At 36.6% G+C, this 23,411-nt stretch overlaps 1 pseudogene across 1 annotated transcript in view; it reads right to left on the bottom strand.

Annotated features, from left to right (window-relative positions):
* Positions 1 to 23,411, bottom strand: part of LOC149568247 (bifunctional fucokinase/GDP-fucose pyrophosphorylase-like) — a 106,859-nt pseudogene that overhangs the window by 19,538 nt on the left and 63,910 nt on the right. The window contains exon 4 of the transcript XR_016362528.1: positions 20,077 to 20,203. The product of XR_016362528.1 is annotated as a bifunctional fucokinase/GDP-fucose pyrophosphorylase-like (transcript). The remainder of the gene's footprint in view (positions 1 to 20,076; positions 20,204 to 23,411) is intronic.

The following is a 23,411-nucleotide window of genomic DNA, read 5'->3' as shown; positions in this document are numbered from 1 at the left end:
ATCTTATGATTTGCTTCACATCTTCTTTCTTGAATTGCAGATACTCTAATTGCATAAATGGGAAACAATGTTCTAAGAACTTTACTTACAACTGTTTCCTCCTTGATATCTCCTCCAGAAGCTTTGATAGCACTGGCACTTGCTTTGGCCCTCTCAACATATTTAGCAATGTTTTCATCCTCTCTCATCCTCATCTGATCAAATTGTCCCCTTAGACTTTCTGCTTTGGCTCTTCTCACATTGTCATCACCTCTGTAGATTTCTTTCAGCTTGTTCCACATTTCAAAGGTAGTTTTGCAATCCTTGATATGATCAAATTCTTCATATCTTGGAGCAAATGCAATGTCTATCATCATGGTGTTATGAGTCTTCTTCTCAGCAATGTCATTGACAGATAATGTACCAGCAAGAGTTGAATATTCTTCATCAAGATATTTCAATCTTGTATCTCCAATGGAAGCCAAATGGAGTCGCATTAGACCTTGCCATGCTGAAAGTTATCCCTGTTAAGACTTAGAATTTCCCTCTTGTAAGACATCCTGATCTTTAGCTTAGATCCTTGAAATCCTTCTTGCAAGCTTCAAAAGCTCTAATACCAATTGTTGGAAATATAGATGGAGTAACTGAGGGAGGGGGGGGATGAATCAGTTACCACAAAAACAAATCCACAGATCCCTTAGATGTAGTGTATGTAACCTTTAATAGATCTTAAACATTCACAGTGATTGACATGGATGCATAAAAGAAATAACATGAACACATGAGACACCAAATTTAACATGGAAACCCAATATGGGAAAAATCACCAATTAGCTACTGATTTTCACTGTTCTGAAGTGAGCCCTGTTAGAAGCCAACCTTGTTAAAAATTACAAAACACATTGTTAGTTGTGACCTTGTTAGAGGATTTAATCGCCTTGTTAGGAGTGACCTTGCAAAAGATCTTTAGAACAATTCAATGGAACTGTCACCTTGTTAAAGGATTTACAAATGGCTGTTAAACCAACTCTGTTAAGAGATTTAGGAATCACTGCTACAATGGTCAAAAAGTAACAATGAATTGACCTGAATGAGATGCAACTGAATTGTTGATACAGATCTCAGTTCTGCTCCAATAGATCCTTCCTGATCAAATAAAACTTTGTTGCTCCTCAAGGATATCTGATCATCCTTCTAAGTTCGCTCACACTTTCTTCTTCAAACAATCAATACACTTGTATGCTTGCTCATTACACATTAGAATTCTCAACTTGACCTTTTATTTATACCTTACAAATTGTCAAGTTCGCCCATTTACAAGTTACAATTACCAATAATCATTACCTCAGTCGGCTACAATCATTACTTGAAATAATTAAACTTTATTTCTCAAAACAACAAAATCCTTCATTGGCCGACCCTGCTCGGTAAACACTGTTCCAGAAAAGATTTCTTGTGTTAACCAATAGAAGCTTAGTTAACACTGCGAACCCTGCAAAATCCTTTGGAGATCGAGTGAACTCGGTAAACATTGACTTTCCTTTGTTAACCATGTGAGCTCAGTTACCACTGACTTTCTACCACATTTCCTTCGACACCCAAGTGAGCTCGGTAGACACTGTTTCCATAGAGTAATTTCTAGGAATGCTCAGTAGACTCTGAAATTTGCTTTGCTGACCAATTGAGCTCAGTAAGCACTGCTTGCCAACTGATATGACATTTGTGTAACATCAAAGACAACACACAATTAAACAATTGTATCCAACAAGTGTTTAATTAGGAGGAGGTGTTCTATCTGGAGGTGTTGGAAGAAGTGTTCCCACAAGAGGGAAAAAATCTCACATAATGGCTATAGACAAACAAAAATTACCAAGGTTCACAAGGGACGACTTAGAGGATCCCACGCGGTACGATAAAATGTGCATAGCAATATGGCAAGTGAATGGAGAAAATGACCCAACAGAATGGTTAAAAGCCTTCCCTGTCACACTAAGGGGTATTGCCATTGATTGGTATACTAACTTGGACACAGCAAAGAAAATCACTTGGAGTAATATCCGCACAACTTTTGAAGAGGAATTCAGACTGCTGAGAGATAATGATGAAATTGTATCAGAGATTTATAACACAAGACAAGGGAAGATTGAATCTATCAAAGACTATACTTGACGACTAAAAGAGCTCATAGGGAAACTGGACAACAAGCTGGTAGATGGACTGAAGGAACGATGGTTTATTGAAGGACTAACACCATCCCTTAGAAAAAAAATGAAGATAGTTCCACCATCAACCTTTTAGGATGTGTGTACTCGTGTCATGGACATAGAAAGTGAGAGTAAAACCTCTAAGGTGAGAAGGCATGGAAGCTCCAATGAAAGTTCGGAAGAGAGCAAAGAAGAATCCAAAACTATTCAAGCCTTAAGAAAAGATCTGAGATGATTGATGAAGGAAGTGGTGGGGAGTAAAGAAGAAAAGAAAGGAGAGAACTTTGGTGTACCGACAATGAAAAGGAAGGCCATACAAAAGGATCTTACCTGAAAAAAAGCATTTTGCGAGATTTGTCAGGTAATGGGGCACACAACTAAAGATTGTCCTTACAATTTTAAAACACGAAGTGTTCAAGTGTTCCTGACCCAAGGGGAACAATCCACACCACCCTCCACTCCTCAGAAGAATACAAATACGGAAGCCTCACCAGGAGGATACAAAAGCAACAGGAGAGGAAATAACAATAATAGAAATGACAATAGCAATAACAACACACCCCGGCATCAAATTCAATATGATTCCAAAGGGAGACCAATGATCCAATGTAGGAGATGCAATGAATGAGGACACTTTGCATGAGATTGCCAAAGCAAAGAAGGACAAAATGGAGGGATGCTCATTAAATGGTGTGGGCCAGGCAATCATGAAGATGCAAATTGCTCGAGACAGAAGGGAGTAAATATGTTAGACATTAAAGATGCAGAAGACGAAATTCTTGCAATCACTAGGATGCAAGCTAGAAAATTAATCTACCCCGATGCTAATAAGGAGATGGAAAGATTTCATGAAGCAAAGAAAGACATTCAAGATAGCATGAGGGAGCGACGAAAGACAATGTCAGAAAAACCTACTTCCAGTAGGGGTATAACGAATATTGTGAGGCAAGTACTGAAAACTGCTATCCTAGTAAAAATAGGTGATTTATTAGAAACATTACCTCAATTGCAGGTGGCACTAACATAAGGGGGAAAATTGAAAGAGACAACCTCAAAGAAAGAGAAGAAAGGAGTACACACAGAAGACAATGCATTGTTCACCATAGGGATAGGGAGAATACCAACGGCAGTAGAGATGGAGATACTAGGGTGCAAACTCACAAATACTATTGGGGATGGAGGTTCTAGTGTAAATGTCTTATTAGAAGAAACATGGAAGGAATTAGAGAAACCTACACTCTAGCCCCTGACATTTCAACTAGTAGGAGCAAACAAGAGTATAGGTACGCTGATGCGACAAAAAGTCATCATTGGTATGCAACAACTTTTTATTGATTTTGTGGTTATCCCTTTAGAAAAGAAAGGGTACGATGCTTTATTAGGTAGGGGATGGTTGGTCACAGCAAAAGCTACCCATAACTGGAAATGGAACATGCTATCTATCGAGACTAAAGGAAGAAAGTACATCATAGATCTCAGAAACCAGTTAGTAAGTTAAGACTTGGCATCAAACTATGAAAGAGAAAACTATGAAGGGATGGAACCAAATGAGAAAGGGGTGCTCAGACTAGGGGAATGCTCAAATGATGACACAAATTCCCTTAATGGATTATTCCACTAGCAAATGGGAGACTATGAAATTTTTCACACGGAATGTAATATGTTACAAATACAAGTCTCTCAATTGGAAGGAAAGTACCCAAAGGAGTACACAGAGTATAAGGAGTACACGGAGTATAAAGAGAATGTAGTAGTAAAGTTATCTACTTGGGATAACAAACCTATTAGAGACCTCATAAATGGGTCTAAGTTGAAAGTGTATAAGAGACGGAATCAATTGACAAGTAGCTATTTTATAAATATAAAAGAGGAAAAAGTATGAAAAACAAAAAGAGAAAAACCCGAAACAAGTCCTTATAAAGAGACGGAGTCACAAAAGAAATGAACAAGATGGACTCCGTTTTGTCACCAAAAATGTAAAATCTACACACCTCACCCACAAGTGATAACATGGACCACCCTTTGCACTTGCAAAGGCCCAAACCAAAATTGCTTTCGACTAAGGGAAACTAAAAGAATCCCAAGTCAAATGACTTGATGCAAAATAAGCTCAAACTCCCTCACAAACCTAAACTAAACTACTAAAAGAAATCTACTCTAACCAACTTGAAAGGGAAACTACTCTACCCCTTCGGGCCAAATGGTCCAAAACAAACTAACTACTAACTAAAAGCGAACCTATTCTAACTATATACAAAAAGGGCTCCAGACGGAGTCCTAGGCTTAGAAATAATGCTCGAGGAACTGCCCATTGATAGGCAATGGGACATCCTCGTCAGTGAGTGTCTTAAGTCTAAATGCATTATCTCCAATGATCTCGGATATTTGGAAAGGACCCTTCCATAGTTTATCGAATATGTCATGTTGTCCTTTCCTCTCATGGGTTTTGTCCCAATATAAGACCAAGTCAAAGATCCTAAAGGCCTTATTTTGTGCTTTCCTATCGAACCAACGTTTCACTACCCCTTGATGTTTTGCAAATTTCTCTAGGGTTTCATCTCTTTTCTCATCTAACTACATCAATTAAGCCAACCTAACTTGGACTCTGTCTTCGTTCTCATCATAGTATTCCTGTATGAACCTCAAAGTTGGAATTTTCAATTGGATCGGGAATACAAGATCTTGTCCATAAACCAAATGATAAGGTGTGACTCCTATGGACTCTTCCACTTTAGTTCTGTCTTCTGTCCGCCCACAAGGTGTATCTCAGTTCTATGTGCCAATCTCTTGGGCACCTATCTAAGAGTTTTCCAATCACGGTCAAAAGGTTCTTATTTGTAGATTCCGCTAGGCCATTTCCTTGGGGATAGTATCCTGATGAAAATTTTAAAATTATCCCTTGGTCGAATGCCCAAGTATGAAATTTCAAAGAAGTGAAGGCAGAACCATTATCACATACAAAAGCCGAAGGACAACCAAATCTGGTGGTGATCTTTTCCTCTAAGAACTTAATAACAGTCTCAACAGTGCAATTCTTGAAAGATTGGGCTTCTAACCACCGAGTACAGTAGTCAGTTGCAGTTAGAATTTACCTGTGTTGTGCTTAGGAAGGTGGATTGATGGGACCAATGAAGTTAAGACCCCACATCGCAAAAGGTCTCACCTCAATGATTGGCCGCAAAGGAATCGCTAGGTTCCTCTGTCTTGTAACAACCAATTTTTCCACGGGTGACACTCCATCTGCTCCTGATCTCTCACAGCAGAAAGTAAGACTCCACTCCTGACTTAGGGTCGTGGTTATGAAACCATGCCAATAGTATTGTTAGCCGAATGTAAAGAAATAAAAATCTAGAAGTATACTCAATTCCTTCCTTAGAGATGAATGCCGAGAGTCACCAAAATCAGAGAGAAAAAGATGATCCCCCGATACAATCATAAGACTCTAATATAAAAGAATAACTTGGCTCATTAGCTTCCAATAGTTATAAAGAAAACCATTTGAATTCCCAAGATGACTATACGAATACATCACAAAAATTCAAATTTAAAAATAAGAAAAAGAAGTTGGAAAGATTAAAACTCAAATTGCCAAATGTTTAAATCGATCAATAATGTCAAGTGTTTTCATTTAAAAACAAATAATATTAAATTGGAAGAATAGAGTTGGAAAGTTATACTTAGAGAATTATAATAATTTTATTATAATTCTAACATTATTAAAATCTTATAAGTACAAGCAACAATTATTTTATTAATTATTAAATTATAATGTACAAAAAATCATTTTATTTATTAAATGCACAAATATAAATTATTATTAAAATAATATGACGAAAATAATAAAAATCCTTTAAGGTACGTTTTATATTTAAACTTAATTTATTAATTAAATTATTAGATAACTCATGCAAGTCCCACAGATGTATTCTGGCTAGGTCTTTTACCTGTCTGCCCAGTGATGGTGATGCCCTGCCTAATTCTTTTCTGACAATGCTTCCACCCCTTCGACAAGCTCCCTGCAAGGAATTCCTTTATAATTAAATTATAAATTATAAATAATCACATCAATTAAAATTCCATGAATTTGCAATTAACGAATAACTGGCATGTCATCTTCACTTGAAATCCTAACGACTATCTTACCATTTTGCCAGATTATATCAAATTAAACTGGCAACTGACTTTATGTGAACTTCAATGTCTATATTTCAAGCTAGGTCAAAAATTGGGATGTAACATGTCTCTTTGCCGTAGTTTGGCAAACATGACAAGTCTTCACATGCTCGTGAGTGTCTTTGAACAAAGTTGGCCAGTAATATCCAGCTCTTAGTATCCAATGTGCTGTGGCCAAATCTGATCCATGCCCTGTTCCCCATTTATCATGAAAATGCTCTAGAATGTTCTTGGCTTCTTCCTTTCCCACACATCGCAAATATACCCCTTCATGATTCTGTTTGTACAACATTACTCCTTGTAGAATATATCTTCTACTCTTGAATCTTAATGCCCGTTTTTGCATTGGGTTCAAATGTGAAGGACATCGGTGATTTAAAAGATTGTTGATTATGTACTAATACCATTCATCGAAATGTACCTCTTCCAATGTATAAACCTACTATACAAGTTTGGGTCCCTCTGATGCCATGGTTTGCGCCAATTGTTGTCATCTGATCAATTCAATCAGTTGGATCTCTATGTCATATTCCTGAATAGTGGCGACCCACTTGACTCTTCTTTCTCCAAGTTCACTTTGCATCAAGAGAGTCTTTACTGCTATGTCAGGCACAATTGCATGTACTTTGCTTCTCAAGATATAATGCCTAAATTTCTTTACCGCTTTTACCAAGGCATAGGCGTGTTTTTCCACATTTGGGTAGTTCAATTCAGCCTCCCTGAAAGGTGCACTCATGAATGCAATTGGATGCTCGTCACCTTCTTTATTCTTCTATGTTAGAATGGTGGCACATGCATGATCAGAGGCAAAAGAATATATATTGAACGACCTCTCATAATCTGAGCTCTCTAGGACTGGTGCATTTATGATGGCATGTTTTATCTCTTCAAATGCCCTTTACGATGTTGGAGTCCAATCCACTTTTGCATCCTTCTTTAGCATGTCATTCATTGGTTTCACAATCTCAGCAAATGCAAATATGAACTTCCTCACAAAGTTGATCTTTCCAAAGAACGATTTGAGCTCTTTCTTGTTACCTGAGATGCCAAGTTTGGAAATTGCTTCCACTCTCTCTGGATCTATCATTATACCCTTCTCTGAAATCACATGTCCTAGAAGCTTTCCTTCGGTAACTCCAAACATGCATTTCTTCGGATTCAAAGAGACTCCAAACCTTCTACATCTTGTGAAAACTTTCCTCAAGTCCATTATGTGATCTTCTTTGTTCTTTGAAAACACCATTATGTCATCCATGTAAATGATAATGCATTTATCTTTTAAGTCCTTGAAAGCATAATCCATGGCTCTTTGAAAAGTTGCGCCTGCATTGATCAAGCCAAAAGGCATCCTTCTGTATGCAAAAGTTCCCCACTTTGTGGTGAAGGCCATTTTCAATCTATCTTCTTCCTTGACTATCACTTGATTGTATCCCAAGTATCCATCCATAAATGACATCATTTTAGCTCTGTTTACAATTTGCAAACCCTCGTCCAGTGATGGCAATGGGTAATTGTCCTTTTCTGATGCTTTGTTAAGATTTCTAAAATCAACACATAATCTTATCTCTTCGTTCTTTTTCCTGACTGGGACAAGGTTGGCGACCCACGTTGAGTCTCACTGGGAAGATGATTCGCACATCGAGCAGCTTCTTCACTTCTTGATATATTAATGGTTCTAACAAAGGGTTGACTGGCCTTTGTCGTTGCCTGAATGGCTTACTCCCTTCCTTCAGTGGAATTGTGTGTGTGATGATAGCAGGATTGTATGTCTTCAAATCTTCATATCCCCAAGAAATCCCGTCAAGGAATTCCCTCATCAAATTCAATATGTCTGCCTTCTCTTTAGGTCTACAAAGTTTCCCAATATGGACAATTTTGGGACAATGCTCTATTCCCAAATTAACTTTTTCACACTCATCACCTCTCATAGGTTGATATTGTGTTTTGTGAAATTGGTCCACATCGAATATTCTTTCCAATTCAATCATTCCCTTTGGAATAGTGTTGGTCTTTAGGCTCATCACTCCTTCAATGTCGATTTCTGCTTCTTCACCCACTTTGCCATCAATGATTTGTGCAGTAAAGACATTTGAGTTAGTCAAGAACTTGAGGATATGTCTATCATCTTTGAACACCTAGAAGTTCTTGAAATTGTCTGGTACTGATGGGACCGATGCCAATTCAACTCTAAACTTCTTCAAGCCATCCAACTTAATTGGTGCTAGTGAGCTCGCAATTTGTGTGAGGGCATTTGCCACCTGATTGTTTGCTCTATAGGTAAACTTGATATTGAAGGCATCAAAGCTTTCTATCAAATTCCAAACTCGATTTCTATATCTCTTCAACCTTTTGTCATGGCAAGCGAACTTCTGCTTTATCTGCTCAATTACTAGATATGAGTCCCTGAGCACATTAAGTATTTTGGCACCTTTCTTGATAGCACACAACAAGCCTAGAATCAATGCTTCATACTCTGCTATGTTGTTGGTGCATGGGAATTGTAATCTATGTTCCTCCAAATAAGTTTCCCCCGTTGGGCTAACTAACTCAAATCCGACTCTAGCTCCTTACTTAGTTTTGGAGCCATTGAACCTTAGAGTCCATACTCTATTACTTTCTTGATACTTCTCCCCTTGTAAATTCTTCGACTCATCTGTTTCCTCATCTTCTTTTATTTCCGCATTGGGTGGTGTAATTTGGTTCTTTATTTCACCCATCACACTACTTTCTGCTTCATCAACTTGTTGAATCTCAACTTTTTGTTTACCATGTTGATCTTCTCATTTTAGAGCCCTTGGGATTCTCTTTTAAACTTGTTCTAAGGCTACTGTACACAAGGAGCAAGATAACTCCGAGTGGAATGCATTGTGAATTCTGCACCAGTTGGGTAATAATAAGTTCTTCACCGGTGTTCGGTTACCCGACTCCATTCCTTGCTACACTGTTCTAGTCACAAAGTTTTTGAAGCTTTCAAACATGCCTTCGCCCTCATCGGATGAAGCATCTGGATCTGACTCAATCAGGATCTCGATGGAATCCTTTCCTTCGCTTATGATGTTCATAGTCAACACTTCTGCCTTCTTCGGTCTATAGGTGCTCATGTTTGTTTCCACGAACAATACTTCATTTGATTCCCCATTTTCTATGATTGTCAATCTCAACCTTGGGGTACTATCGATCCTGATATGGTTGGCTAGTCCTTTCCATGGGAGCCACATGTGAGAGATGTTCGTTGCCATATATCCATTCAGTCTTCTAGCCCAGTCTCTACTTAGGACCAATCCATAAGTATCGGCCACATCTACCACTAAAATGTCTACCATATGTTCCATTCTTGGATCGGATGCCAGTTGCATGTGTATATTGTGTAGCTCACCCACTACCGGCACTTCTATCTTATCCAGTTGAGTAACCCTTCTGTTTGATCCCAAAGGCGCGATTCCTAATCTTCTGCAAATGTTCAAAGCCATGACGTTACTTGATGCCTCTGAATCTATCAAGCAATTGTCAAGCAATTTCCCAAACATCCTTACTAATAGCAAGAATGGGGCTAGCTCATCTTTTCCCTGATAATACACTACGGGCGTCTTATGCACTTGCTTTGGCTTCACTCCGGAATTTATTGGTTGAGCAGCCTCTTCTTTCTTCACCTTTTCTTTATTGTTCACCGGACCATGACTCCTTTGAGTTTGTTGTTCTACAGACGTTGATCCTTGAGCCACATAAACTGGTTGAGGTCTCGACTGTCTGTTGAATTCACAAATATCCCCTGTGCCCTTGCGGCTTGAGGGGCCAATGGAGATATAGAGCGAGCATGAGAAACCTTTGGTTCTAGCTTCTTTTGCAGCTTAGGCAGAAGGATTTCTTATAGAGTTATGGGCTATGGAGCATTCTACCCAAGACCTCCTTCGGCATGCGCAGTCCTATAACATGGAGGTGTACTCATCGCCGCTACAACATTAGCCTAGTTCATGCGAGCTAACTGCTACACAGATTGGGGTCTCTTAGAACAAAGTAAATACAACCAAGAAGATATTGCCACTGCTTGGACCAGCTGTTCTATCATTTCTTAGACCCAGGTTGCTTCCTCTCCTCTCATGGCCTCTCTGGCTACTATGGAAACTGCTTTCCGGGTTGTTTTTCTGGAAGCCTAGCGGGACAAACGTCTTCATAAGCAAGTACAGGCAAAAAAGACTACTCTGTTAACAGGTTGGTAGTTGGAGCGAGCTAAGTTGGAAGGCAAGTTGGCAGCGGCCAAAACTAAAAAGATGGATACTTTGCGGGTACTTTAGGGTGTTCATACCAAACAGAAGACAGCGAAGTGGGAGCTGCAACGCTTGCGAGGCACTCCGAGTCCAAGGATGTCCCCCAATCCTTCTTCTTGACACATTTCTCAGTTGTTTTAGTCATCGTCTGGAAGACAACTCTTTTTTTGGGGGGGATATATGTAGTCGGCAATTGGTTTGTAGTCGGCGTTGGGTAATTTAAGTATTTAATACTTGTGTTAGAAGGTAGTTAAGAAGCGGGAGTGTATCGGTTGGTTTCTAACCAACCGACCCCTTTGTAAGCAAATTGATACTTGAACATTGCACATTCATGTTTTGGTAATATTAATAAAATAAAACTGTTCCTCGTCTCCATTAGGATAACATTGTGGTATGGTATATTGGTGAGCCTGATCGTAATAGTTGTATAAAATTTTGTAACTTTTGGTAGTATTTGCTCTCGACAATGAGAATCATGTGCATCAGTCTAAACATCTTTCGATGACTTAGGAAGAAAAGAATGTGAGCAACCCTTTCTACAGATCTAAATCAGTGTATAAACAGATCTGAATGAGTGTATAACTCTAATGAATCTCCTTAAAACGGTTTCTTCATGCAAAGAACTTGAAAGGTGAATAAAGGGTTTGCAAACCATTCCTCTGATCACTAGGACAAACTTTACAAAAATGTAATCAAAATTGAGGTAGAAGGTAAGAACTAATTTGCATCTACAAAATAGGTTGGGTAAGTTATCCATTCTTACCTTTGATGGTTTCAGAATATGCATTGCACCAGCTTGGCTTTAAAAATTTGACACACACTTTTCACTTGATGCAGTGAATGAGAACAAGGCCTAAGTTGCCAGTGCCAGTATGGGCACATGTACAAGTACAAAAACCAAGAACTTGGGTGTTGGTGTAATGTCCCTCAAGAATCATTTCTATAAAACATATACGCATGCTATATCAATAATTTCATATTAGTCTTAAGTTCCAATGAACTAATATTAATTAATTAAATAATGTGTTTGAGTTAATCATTTAATTTAAAAAGCAGTTTCAAGGTGGTTCACGGGTTACACCCGAATACTTCAAATTAAAAATGGTGCAAAGGATGAAAGGAGGCATCAGAGACTATATTGAAAAAAAAATTTCAAATTGCAGAAGAGGCCTATTCCTTTTGTCAGAAAAACTAACCTAGCGGAAGTGAGAGGTAAATAATTGAAGTTGAGTAAGTTATCAAAGACGGTCTTCCTATCACCTTCTCGTCAATTTCCAGTGGCCTAGTGGAATGCAAAGCGGTATACTCTAACATATATCCAGTGCATTCATTGTCGTGTCTGTACAATCATGAAACTGGATTAATTATCAGAATCAACAAAGCAGTAATGGAAGGATTGTTAGAGAAAACTATCAAAAGGAGTTCATCGTGAGTTTATGAAGCCAACGTTAAAAGCCAATGAGCCGTGAGATTGTCGACAATGTCAACGATTTCACTTTCTAACTTGTAGTAGCCACGTATTCCCGAAAGGACAAGATGTCAATTGTCTGTAGTGAGAGGAGAGGTTATTATAAGGGTTGCTTGCTTCAACCCTTGCATTTTTTCAGCAAATCAAAATCACAGTCAACAAGAATGAGCTCTCTTCAAAATTTTCCACCATTCGATCCCATTTTTTAATCTTCTCCTTTCACCTTCTATTTCTTTTTAACCATACCTCTTTTCACCAAATCTTGGCATGATCTCTTAGCTTGAGCTTTGCAAATTTAACCCTCTCCAAATCCTCTACTTCGTTATACTTGATATACTCTTCTATATCATTGATCCAATCAATTAGTTCTTTTGGATTCAAATTCCCAGAAAATGTGGAACTTTAATCTTAGGTCTCTTTCCCATTCTAGAAATAACCCTCAAAAACCTATCTTCCTTAGGGCTTAACTGCTTCTGGTTGCTCTTCTTCAACTTATCCTTCTACGAATTCATCCTCACTCTCATTTCTTGCCCTAATATCAACTCCTCTTCCAATGCTTGCACTTGTCTCTGGAGGGTTCTAAAACCCTCTTCTATCACACCTACAACTCTTCCACCATGGTTCCTTCATGGAGGCATTTTTTGCACTTATCACGCATACCCACAACCACAATCCTAGTGCCAATTGCCTCACGTTCAGCGATATGTCTACACACTAAAACCCTCTTCTATCACACCTACAACTCTTCCGTAATCGTTCCTTCACGGAGGCATTTTTCACACTTATCATGCATACCCACAACCACAATCCTACTGCCAATTGCCTCACGTTTGGAGATATGTCTACACACTCAAGAACTCCTTTGATACCACTTGATGACGGGTACTCCCCTTAACATCACAATACACAATAGAATATAGAAATAAACAACAAATTGCACGAACATGAAATTTGCTCTCTATTATCTGGAATGAAATGACATTACAACATTCAAAAATATGACATGCTATAGCCACATGGGCATTTTCTCTACAATGATCTACAAGTCAAAGCTACCATATATATCATCAAAACTACCCCAAATAACCCTATGTGCCTTCTTTATATAGGTGGTTTTTAACGACCCATGAAGGTTCTAGAAATTTTAAACCCTAATTTTGAAGCCGACCATCTCTAAAATTCTATTATTTATCTTTTCTTACATTAGAATAGGCCTTTAACAACTTTTGGATCTCAAATGAGTTTTGAAGAAATTCTATTTTTCTATTTTAAATAGTGCAACTTCCAAAGACTATAACTCTTCACTTATCGACCCAATTGGCTATTATAACCCCATTTTGAAAATAGTGCAAAGTGCTCAAAGAACCACTCATGCCTAAGTTTGACCCCCTTTAAAAGCCTCTAAAGCATTCAAAACTGATTTCAACATTTATGTACCCTTCTGTCAAAATCAAAAAAAATCAATATCTTCAAAATTAGGCTTGATTTTGCAATAAAACATTACTGGTGGGCTGATATAACTAAAGTGAACCTCCAAGGAAGATAGTTTACTAAAAATAGTAAATTTTTAGAAATAGTAACTCCGCACAAAGATAGACCTTATTGAAAGACTAGACAATATTTTTGGGTGACACAAGATTGCTCTTACACCCTGGCTGCTCTGACATTAGTCGATCACATTAGCGGAGTTAAAAGACTCGGACTCGGTAAGCTGATTTTTTACTTGGAATCAGTCTTGGCATCTGGGGACTTGGCAAAATTCAAAGATTTTTAAGGATTTATAACTTTTTCATGCATCAGTTAAGCAATTAGCATCAAAAACAAAATAATTGAGATGAGTTGAAGCTACTTTGGATGCACACACAAGTTTACATTGATCAAATAAGTATAAATGCAAATTTCTAAAGTAAATAAGTTAAACTAAATAACACATTAGAAATATAAATAGCGCCACTATCAAATGTCTACAATATTCATAGAATATGAAATCCATGGAATCAAAAGTTCAGAACATATATAAAAAGAAAAGCTAGAGTCTAGAAGACTAAGGCTCAAAGATGATCCAAGTAGCTGATTGCAAGTTTGATGGAATTCTAATTTGCTCATAACAGACTGAAACTGAAATGAAACACATTGTTGGCACCTAAGAACCCCTTTCTAAAAGCACACCAAGATAACCAAACTAACAACTGTTGAGATACACTCTCAAACCTCCTCTAAAGTTCTAAACACACTAGAAAATCACTTTATCAAACTGATAATTAAAATCAGACATTAACAAGCCTATAATTGAATACTTTTTCGCCACTATATATTACAGCTTTATGAACTTCCAAAATAACTTGCAAAGGTACTAAGTTTATGCCGAAGTTTAAATTATGATTTACCCTGATAAAGGTGCCTCTGAACCACTTCAAACAACAGGAAGAAAGCAAGCAATTCATCTTCCCCCTTCACATGCACATCTATGCATGGTATAGTCTGGTCAATGATGCACGACCCTTTGAAAATCCACAAACTTTATGACTCAATAGGTTAAACAACAAAAGGTAACTGCACAACCAACTTAGTGGTTGACTGACACAGTAGAGTCCAGGCCATGGGAGTCGGCGAGTCAGCTAGGACTCAGCCTGACTCTGTTGAGTCAGAGTATAGATGCAAAAAGACTCTAGAAGCCTAGCTCAGTTTATCACAGTCTTTCTATCTATGGTTGAAACTATAACATCCTTCTATGCATTCTATTTGGTGTAATCTTACAAGTAGCAGTTGTGCACCTGTATCAGGAATTTCTTGGAGACTAATGCATATTTATATATGGTGGTGGAAGAGTTACAACATACCATTCTTATTCAGCAAATCAGGTTCCCATTACTTATTTAATTGATCGAGGCTATTATTGCTTTTCAGATTTGAGCATTATACTTAATAAATATTTCCATTGCAAAGCTTAGAATCATATGTTTAGTATATAAGTCCAGTTTGTATTGTTATGGTATGAATGTGCATTTTTCAAACTATTTAAAATTCTGTTAACCTGAAATATGCTTGCAAACTGTTTGACACAATGTCTGAATAGTAAATCATTGAGAACTAAAGGGAAAAGCTAAAATTCTAGAAGAGTAAAGATGTGGGTTATTACAACAACGGAAAGTGGAAACTCAAGTCTTATGAAAGGTGATGACCCTTTCACCAATTAAGTGTAAAGACATTATCCAATCAATCAAGTATATTTGGCAAACATTTCATCCGCACAATTGCCAAGGAATATCGAAGTAGGTGGCACAAGAACACAAACATTTCTATCTATGGTTGAAACTATAACATCCTTCTATGCATTCTATATGGTGTAATCTTACAAGTAGCAGTTGTGCACCTGTATCAGGAATTTCTTGGAGACTAATGCATATTTATATTTGGTGGTGGAAGAGTTACAACATACCATTCTTATTCAGCAAACCAGGTCCCCATTACTCTTTTAATTGATCGAGGTTATTGTAGCTTTTCAGATTTGAGCATTATACATAATAAATATTTCCATTGCAAAGTTTAGAATCATATGTTTAGTATAGATAACCAGTTTGTATTGTTATGGTATGAATGTGCATTTTTCGAACTATTCAAAATTCTGTTAACCTGAAATATGCTTGCAAACTGCTTGACAAAATGTCTGAATAGTAAATCATTGAGAAGTAAAGGGAAAATCTAAAATTCTAGAAAAGTAAAGGTGTGGGTTATTACAACAATGGAAAGTGGAAACTCAAGTCTTATGAAAGGTGATGACCCTTTCACCAATTAAGTGTAAAGACATTGTCCAATCAATCAAGTATATTTGGCGAACATTTCATCCACACAATTGCCAAGGAATATTGAAGTAGGTGGCACAAGAACACAAAGTTATATGATTGATTCATAGAGACTGATGAGCATTCAAAGGAATTTATCTTCAGATTGACAGCCTGATATTATATCAGATCTGTCATTTTCAGCATTTTTCCATCTCCCAAGCAATTGTAGTATATATAAACATTGTTTATGAAATTGAATCTGGATGCAGACGTGGGTATGAGAACTTGATATATGGAGATGTGATTTTTATTTGTGTGGGAACGGGGGGGGGGTTTGATGTGTTTGGGTATGCATGCATGTATAAAAAATTAAAGATTTATACAGAGTTAAATCATTTCCGAAACTTCATCATTGATCAATGCCAAATGCCAAAGATAGATATTAAATAATAAATGCTAATTGATAGTTCACAAATAAGCCATATCATATAAGTCTATGTTCACGATTCCAATGAACATCTGCGATATCCCACTATTAGGACAGAAGAAACAATGTGTAAAAAACTATGAAAGGAAAGAAGCATACCTCATTTTGTTAAATAATTTGTATTTTCATATCCCCACGAGATCACACTCTGATCAGCTCATCATCTCTTTTTTTGTGGCGGTCTCTCCTACTCGTAGCACCAAGATGCCTGTTGACCCTCTTACTGGACTTTTGAGATCTGTGAGACTTCGCAGAACCTTTACATTAGCAGTGGACTTCTTTCTTCCTCTAAGTCCAGAGGTCTGCAAAGACAGCTTGGGATCTCGCTTCACGCTGGGGCCTTTCCTTTGGCACTGGACTTCTTCTCGGTTGCTCAAAGCAGCTAGTCGGCCCCAAGTAATTGGTTGGTTGTGGCTTCTCATTTTTGTTGTTTTGTTCCTTCTTCAGAAACCATTTGGTGCTCCTATGCATTGGCATCCTGCTTTATAGCAGCAGTCTCATGGACCCTCTGTGGTCTTTTGTTGGACATTAATAAAGTTGTCTTATCTTATCTTATCTTATAGCTTAGACTTGATCTAGTGATAGATGGAGCTTATATCACCAAGGCATCTGTCCACCATGTAGACACCATAGCTCTGATGATATGTACAAGTGACCTCACTTGTCTATACCACCATAGCTAGTGAGCTGTCTAATGGACCGATGGCTTGATGATCGTTTTCTACAACCATCATCATGGGATCACCATCATGTTGTGTACCACATTGATATCATATGCAATGCAATCAACATACGTGCATCCATCTAGACATGCCATCATATACATATGGATAACATAATTGTCATACATACATACATGATGGATGCATAGCCACATCAGTCACATCCATCCTGATGTAATTGCATAATTATATTCATACCATTGCAACATATCTCATATTGCACTATTCTCATAACAATTCATACCATCAACCTTCATCCATATCATGGTCATTGTTGTCTTGCATCCTATTTGCATTTGCATATCCTTGCAACTTTATCGGTCGATCCGTATTTTATCAGCAATATATACCAAGATAATATATGAAGCAGACTTGATAGAATAATTACCATAAGACAGCCAATATATGAATCGGATTTGACAGAATAATTACCATTTGTTATCGTGAGACTTGACCAGTTTGAATAATCAGGCTTGGCAGAACTATTGTTGTTTATCACATATGATTATGTTACCTCAATAATCATAAATGATTTAAACTGTGAACCAATAAAATTTTCATTATTTGTTACGAAAGATGACACCTCTTGCATCGTGCATTTTCACGATGGAAGGAAAATTTACAAAGAAGTCTTACGGTACAATGAGAAAGCAGATTTTAGGATTGAATAAAAACATATATTTTCCTTGTGGAGAGCTCGTTTGAGGATCTCGAGTGCTACAGAAATCGAACAGTGCAAGAAACTTCATTTATTTGTCTTATTATATTTAACATTAAATTTATTTCAATAAGTTGTAATTTATTTATTATTAAACCATTTTATCATTTATTAATAAATTCTATTGGAGGAGAAAAAGGGGACATGACAACATTTTGGGCCCGCTCTAAATGTGAAGCTTTTATACACCCCATTTGTTGCAAATAACCATTTGACCCAATGCCACTCTCACCTTGAAAAGTTGTCTCATAACAATAGTATGAGATGAAATTCAGGTCTTAGCAACCTAAGTTAATAACAATATCAATATGTAAATAACACATTAAAAATAATTAACATTAAGTAAATTTATACACAAATTGTCAAAAGAACATGACAAAATAGAATTAAATTCAGTATTTACCTTCAACAACTCAAATCTAAAGAAAGATATGAATATTGATTATGAAATATAGTGGTTCGTCACAAACATCCAGATCTCCTAGCCCTCTTTGTATATTTGTTTCACCCACTCTATTTGAGTACCAATTTGTTGCATCACTCAAATAGATAATGCTTAAGTAAATATTCATGATAGAGTATAGGATATGCTTGATTGTCTGCAACCCATCTCATTGGAAGGTCCTGAGCTATAACATCAAGGTATAAGAGGGTCATCTAAGAGGTCATCCTAGAGTTTACCATAAACTAGCTCCTTGGGACAAAAAGGCACTTACATAGGCCTTAGAAACCCTCTTACGAACTTCACTCAACTCCGCAAGATGGAAAGAGTCTTCGCGTGGATGAGAAATTGATAGGAAAAGAAAGTACACGAAAACCATTAAGTAAGCAAAGAGAACTCTGGCAAACATACACTCTTGGGCTTAGTGTAGAAATGGCTTCAGGTGGACCTATAAGGTTTCCTCCAATCTCTAATATGCTTATGGAATATTGTTGATAATTCATGATTAGGATGTGATCTTATCAAACTCTAATAATTGAATATGTGTGTGTGCATGTATATTTGTTACTTATGATTTCAAGATTCAAATCCAAGATAACAATATCTAAATAAGAATTTACTTGGTAAGTTGTAACTCTAACCCTAATTTTCTACAATTGTGATTTAGGGCAAATTAGGAAGGTGACTTTACACACCATAATATGCATGCTTCTTTTGCACAATCCCCTACCCCTATGAAAGTTGTTGACAACCCATAGTCCACAATCATTCATTATCACTATTGATAATAGAGTACACATGAAATGCCTTCAACAAGATGCCAATCGTTAAGCTTAGCAATGTAAACCATAAAGTGTTGAAGGATCACCTTGGTTATGCAAATCAATATTTTACTCCTCTTATATGAGAGAGCACTCTATCACCACCATCATACTCTCTATGTCCATCACCAAGTTGTCCAAAGAACCTGCCTCCTTGATTGCTTCACGATATACTTGGAAAACAAAAATCTCTACAAACTTTTTTGACAACTCCATACAGCTTTGCACTACATTGATATGTTTCCAATTCCTAAACCTCCCATTTCGAATTGCATTGAACATTAGAAGAGAGTCCCCTTCAATAATTATTTTTTTGTTGGTACCCACTAAAAGCTTAATGAAAAATCTTCTAATCTTCTCGCTCTTACGATTTTTAAAGATACAACCAACACCATATTGCCCTACCTTACCTATAAAGCTCTCATCAAAGTTCATCTTTATACATCCTTCCTCCAAAGAAAGCCTTAATACCTTTGATATTTCATTTGAATTAGTGTCAACCTTGGGATCCTTGCGAACAGAGGTAGTTTTTTATTAGGGTAAAGCAGATTAGAAGAGGCCCCAAAACCCACAAACAGAAGTAGTTAAAAAACAATACTATTGATACTTATTTAAATTATAAAAATAAGTTATTAACTATAGTTTAATAAGTTAAAATTAAAGTTTGTGGATAAGCTACAAAGTTTGTCAATACATTTTTTTCGTATTTCAGCATGACAATCTCGTCACATGAGTGGGAAGAACTATTTCTGATTTTGCTATACAATTGACCCATTAATGATAGATTTACCGAGGACAAAAGTTCTTATGCAACACAAGCAAGTTTTAGATTGAGTATAACAAACTTACCAATCAAAACAATTAACCACAATTCATATTGAATCATGCATATACTTCAGAATCAATGTAATGATGATCCATGATTTCTCTATCTACAATGATGATTAAAAGAAAACCAAAAATGTAAAAGAGGTAATGTTGTTCATATGTATAATAAAACTCTATTACTTACGTGCACAATAGGTAAAGAGCTTTTGGCCTCCAAGAGCATTCACCAAATCCATTCCAAATGGGCGTGTCTTCAGCCATCCATGTTTTAAAGATACCCATGCCCCTGCCAAGTCCTCATACAAGCTGAGCTGCACAATTTTCCATGAATTGGTGAAAACTTAGAATGCTAAATGTCAATTTAAACATGCATCAATCTGAAATTCCAACATTTTGTTAACCATGAAATTTTAATCAGTGATTAATCACAAATCTAAAATGAAACTGCATAATTGATGATTACCAATTTTTGGTTTGCTTAGTCTAAATGGCTTTCATGTAGGCAACGGTTTCTATCCATCAAGATTTAATTTATATCATATGAATATTCAGAAATGCATAGCTATATGCCAAAAGGTGTATGATCCCCAAATAGAATATTTTTTATTTCCATCCTAATTTCTGATTTTTCTGATTGTAATGTCCCCACTTGAAATCAATCCTTATTTTGTCCTTGTTGTTTCCTTCTAATTTCTTACTTCAACTATGGATGGTGATCTGCAAGTTTTATACACTGGCTCAAATAAGAAATTCCAGTTTCCTATGATAGGGTATTCCTAATCGGTTATATGCTTTGACTTTATTTGTTGCTATATCCCCAAATCTTGTTCACTGCTACAATTGAATATCAATTCCCATACAATGTTGATCCCAAAAAAGTAAAGGAGGATTAATTTGTATTCTTCTTATAATCAATGCACCTGTTTTTCAACCTTTAACTGCTGTTATTGTTTTATGGAAATTGCTGATGTTTCTTGCTGCTATTTCTACTTGTAAGTAATCTCACTGCATTCTTACATTGTGTTTCATGAATGAAGAGTTACAATGAATGAGATATCTCTTGTCTTTAGTCCATATATAAATCTGATATGCTGTTTACGGTATATATTCATGTATCTCAGAATTTTCCTTCCCTCAATATCTCTGCAATCATGTCTTTTATTATTATTTGGTTGTCTTCTTATTCTGCTATTCAGTGCTGACCACTTCATTACTGCTCTCAAAAGGGAATCCTCTAAGCTTCTGTTCAATATTGATGACTTAGAATAGGCTATGAATGAATGAATTCTGACCCTCAGAGTAACTACACAGTGAAATGGTTGTAGATTTTTCTATGAAAGGATAGAGGACCTGTCCTGAGTAATGATTTGATCTATGTTTCTGATTTTAGCATTTGTAATTATGTGCATAAGGCAATGAGGCTGCTGCTCAACTCGAGCAATCTACAAAGGATATGAGGTAGAAAATAAGAACAGATATTCCACGCACCTGACCACTGGCCAAACCAATAAAAGATTGCTTGATGACAGCAATTACAATGAATCACTGCTGCAAATAGTATCATCTGAATGTGCCACAATATGATTTCAGGGACTCCTAGCCACAATATGAATTGAACCTTTCTTGCAACCCAAAAACTCTTACTTGCAACCACAGCCACAAATTATTCTCCTTCCAACAGCTGTTTCTCACTGTTTTCTCTTAAGACTCTCATGATTGTTTTATACAGAATGATTTGCAGTTTCACCGCTGAAGGATACACTCATGCCCACACATAGGAGAGTCTTCCTTTTTCACTTTGTGATAACTGGACAGGAAGCCATGATCAACAAAGTCATCACCCATCATTGGATATGTTATTCATATCAAACTAATTATATATCGTTTTCTCCTAACTTGTTGATTGCTTATCCTTTTCAACACTCTGTCTTCCAGTCTCTCGTTTGCTGGTATTCATGTGCCGTGCTCTACTAATGGGTGGCTCTATTCTTATCTTTTCATCCGCTGCTCTTTCTTTTTCCACCTCCCCTGCTGAATCCAGATTCAACTCCCTTTGTATGTCTGTGTGAGAAAGGTCTTGACACTCCTTGGTCGGACTTCCCAATCAGAGACTTAAATTTCATTATTTCTTGAAATATATTCAATATATATAAGAAGTTTCAGGATTAACATATCGAATGAAATATATATATATATATATATATATATATCACTAAAATAAATATTATATTATATTATGACAATATTTAGTAAGTATAATAAATATATATTAGACGAGAATATTATATATATTCCATTAGATTTATATTATTTGTTACTTGTTATTTATTTATTTATTAAATATATTAATAGATTTTATTAATTTTATTTCTTAAATTCTATTTTATTATTATTCTTTATCTAATAAGATTCTATTATTTAATTATTATTTATTGTTAGATTCTATTTCAAAAACATGGATTATGCAGTTAGGGTTTAAACAAGGGGATATGACAATAATTTACTACTTTCAGACTGATCACACTTATAACGGCCAATATATAATATCAAAACCCATCAAATTATTATGCCAAAAGGATTGCCCAATATTAGAGGTGGAATACAACATGAGATACACAATGTATGAAGAAGAATGCACACGACAAGACTGACATTTAGGAGATAACTTTGCTGTCATAAACCAGAATATAGAAGTCCGAAAGTACATCCAAACATGGGCAAAACATGGCAATCATGCCCATAAATGTTGCAATCCCAAAATAAATAGTTTTAAAGTTTTTAAACATACCAAATCATGGAAAACTGCATAACAAATGATGAACCCGTCCTCCTAGGATTAGTGTAAGTTTAGGGCATGAAACCCTAATGTAAAGTGATCAAAATGCACCAGAAATGCCGCTCCAAATGTGGCTCTCAGATCTGCTTTAAATGCTGTTACAAATCAGGGTTAAAGGAACCTTAGACAATAAATAAAAACCTAGGCGAACTGCATAAACTTTACATCAAAATGTCCAATCCAAAATTGAGACTAACTCATCCTTCATTTTAATGTTCCAAGCCCTAACATCCAAGTGCTGATGTGAACCCTGCCAAATTTATCTCCAAGCCAGATCCAAAACAGTGCCAAAAACCTACAACAAATTTTTGCCCCATCCAAATCGGGTTTGGCATGAATTCTTTGAACTTTGGGAATTACAACCCTAGTTTCAGACATGAAATAAAATGCCTCGTGTTGGCAAAATGGTCAGCGGTCCCCTCAGGATTGATGACAAGGGACTAACCACCTCTTATGGATTCTATAAGTCTAGTGGTTGTATTGGTCATTGAAAGGTCCATCTTTTGGTGCAATGGCAACAACACTTGTAACAAGTGGTATCAAAGCTAGGTTACAAGTTTGAATCCCCTCGGGTAACACTAAGGGGGATATTGTCAGCAAAATGGTCAGTGTGCCCCTCAGGACTCATAAAAAGGGACTGCCTACTATGGATTCTATAAATCTAGCAGTTGAATTGAGCATCG

This window comes from Cupressus sempervirens, chromosome 3 (genome assembly GCF_028749045.1).
Source record: "Cupressus sempervirens isolate cs-2001-9-10 chromosome 3, ASM2874904v1, whole genome shotgun sequence".
Classification (NCBI taxonomy): domain Eukaryota; kingdom Viridiplantae; phylum Streptophyta; class Pinopsida; order Cupressales; family Cupressaceae; genus Cupressus; species Cupressus sempervirens.
Note: the sequence above shows the minus strand (reverse complement) of the source record. Positions and strands in the feature narration are given on the sequence as shown.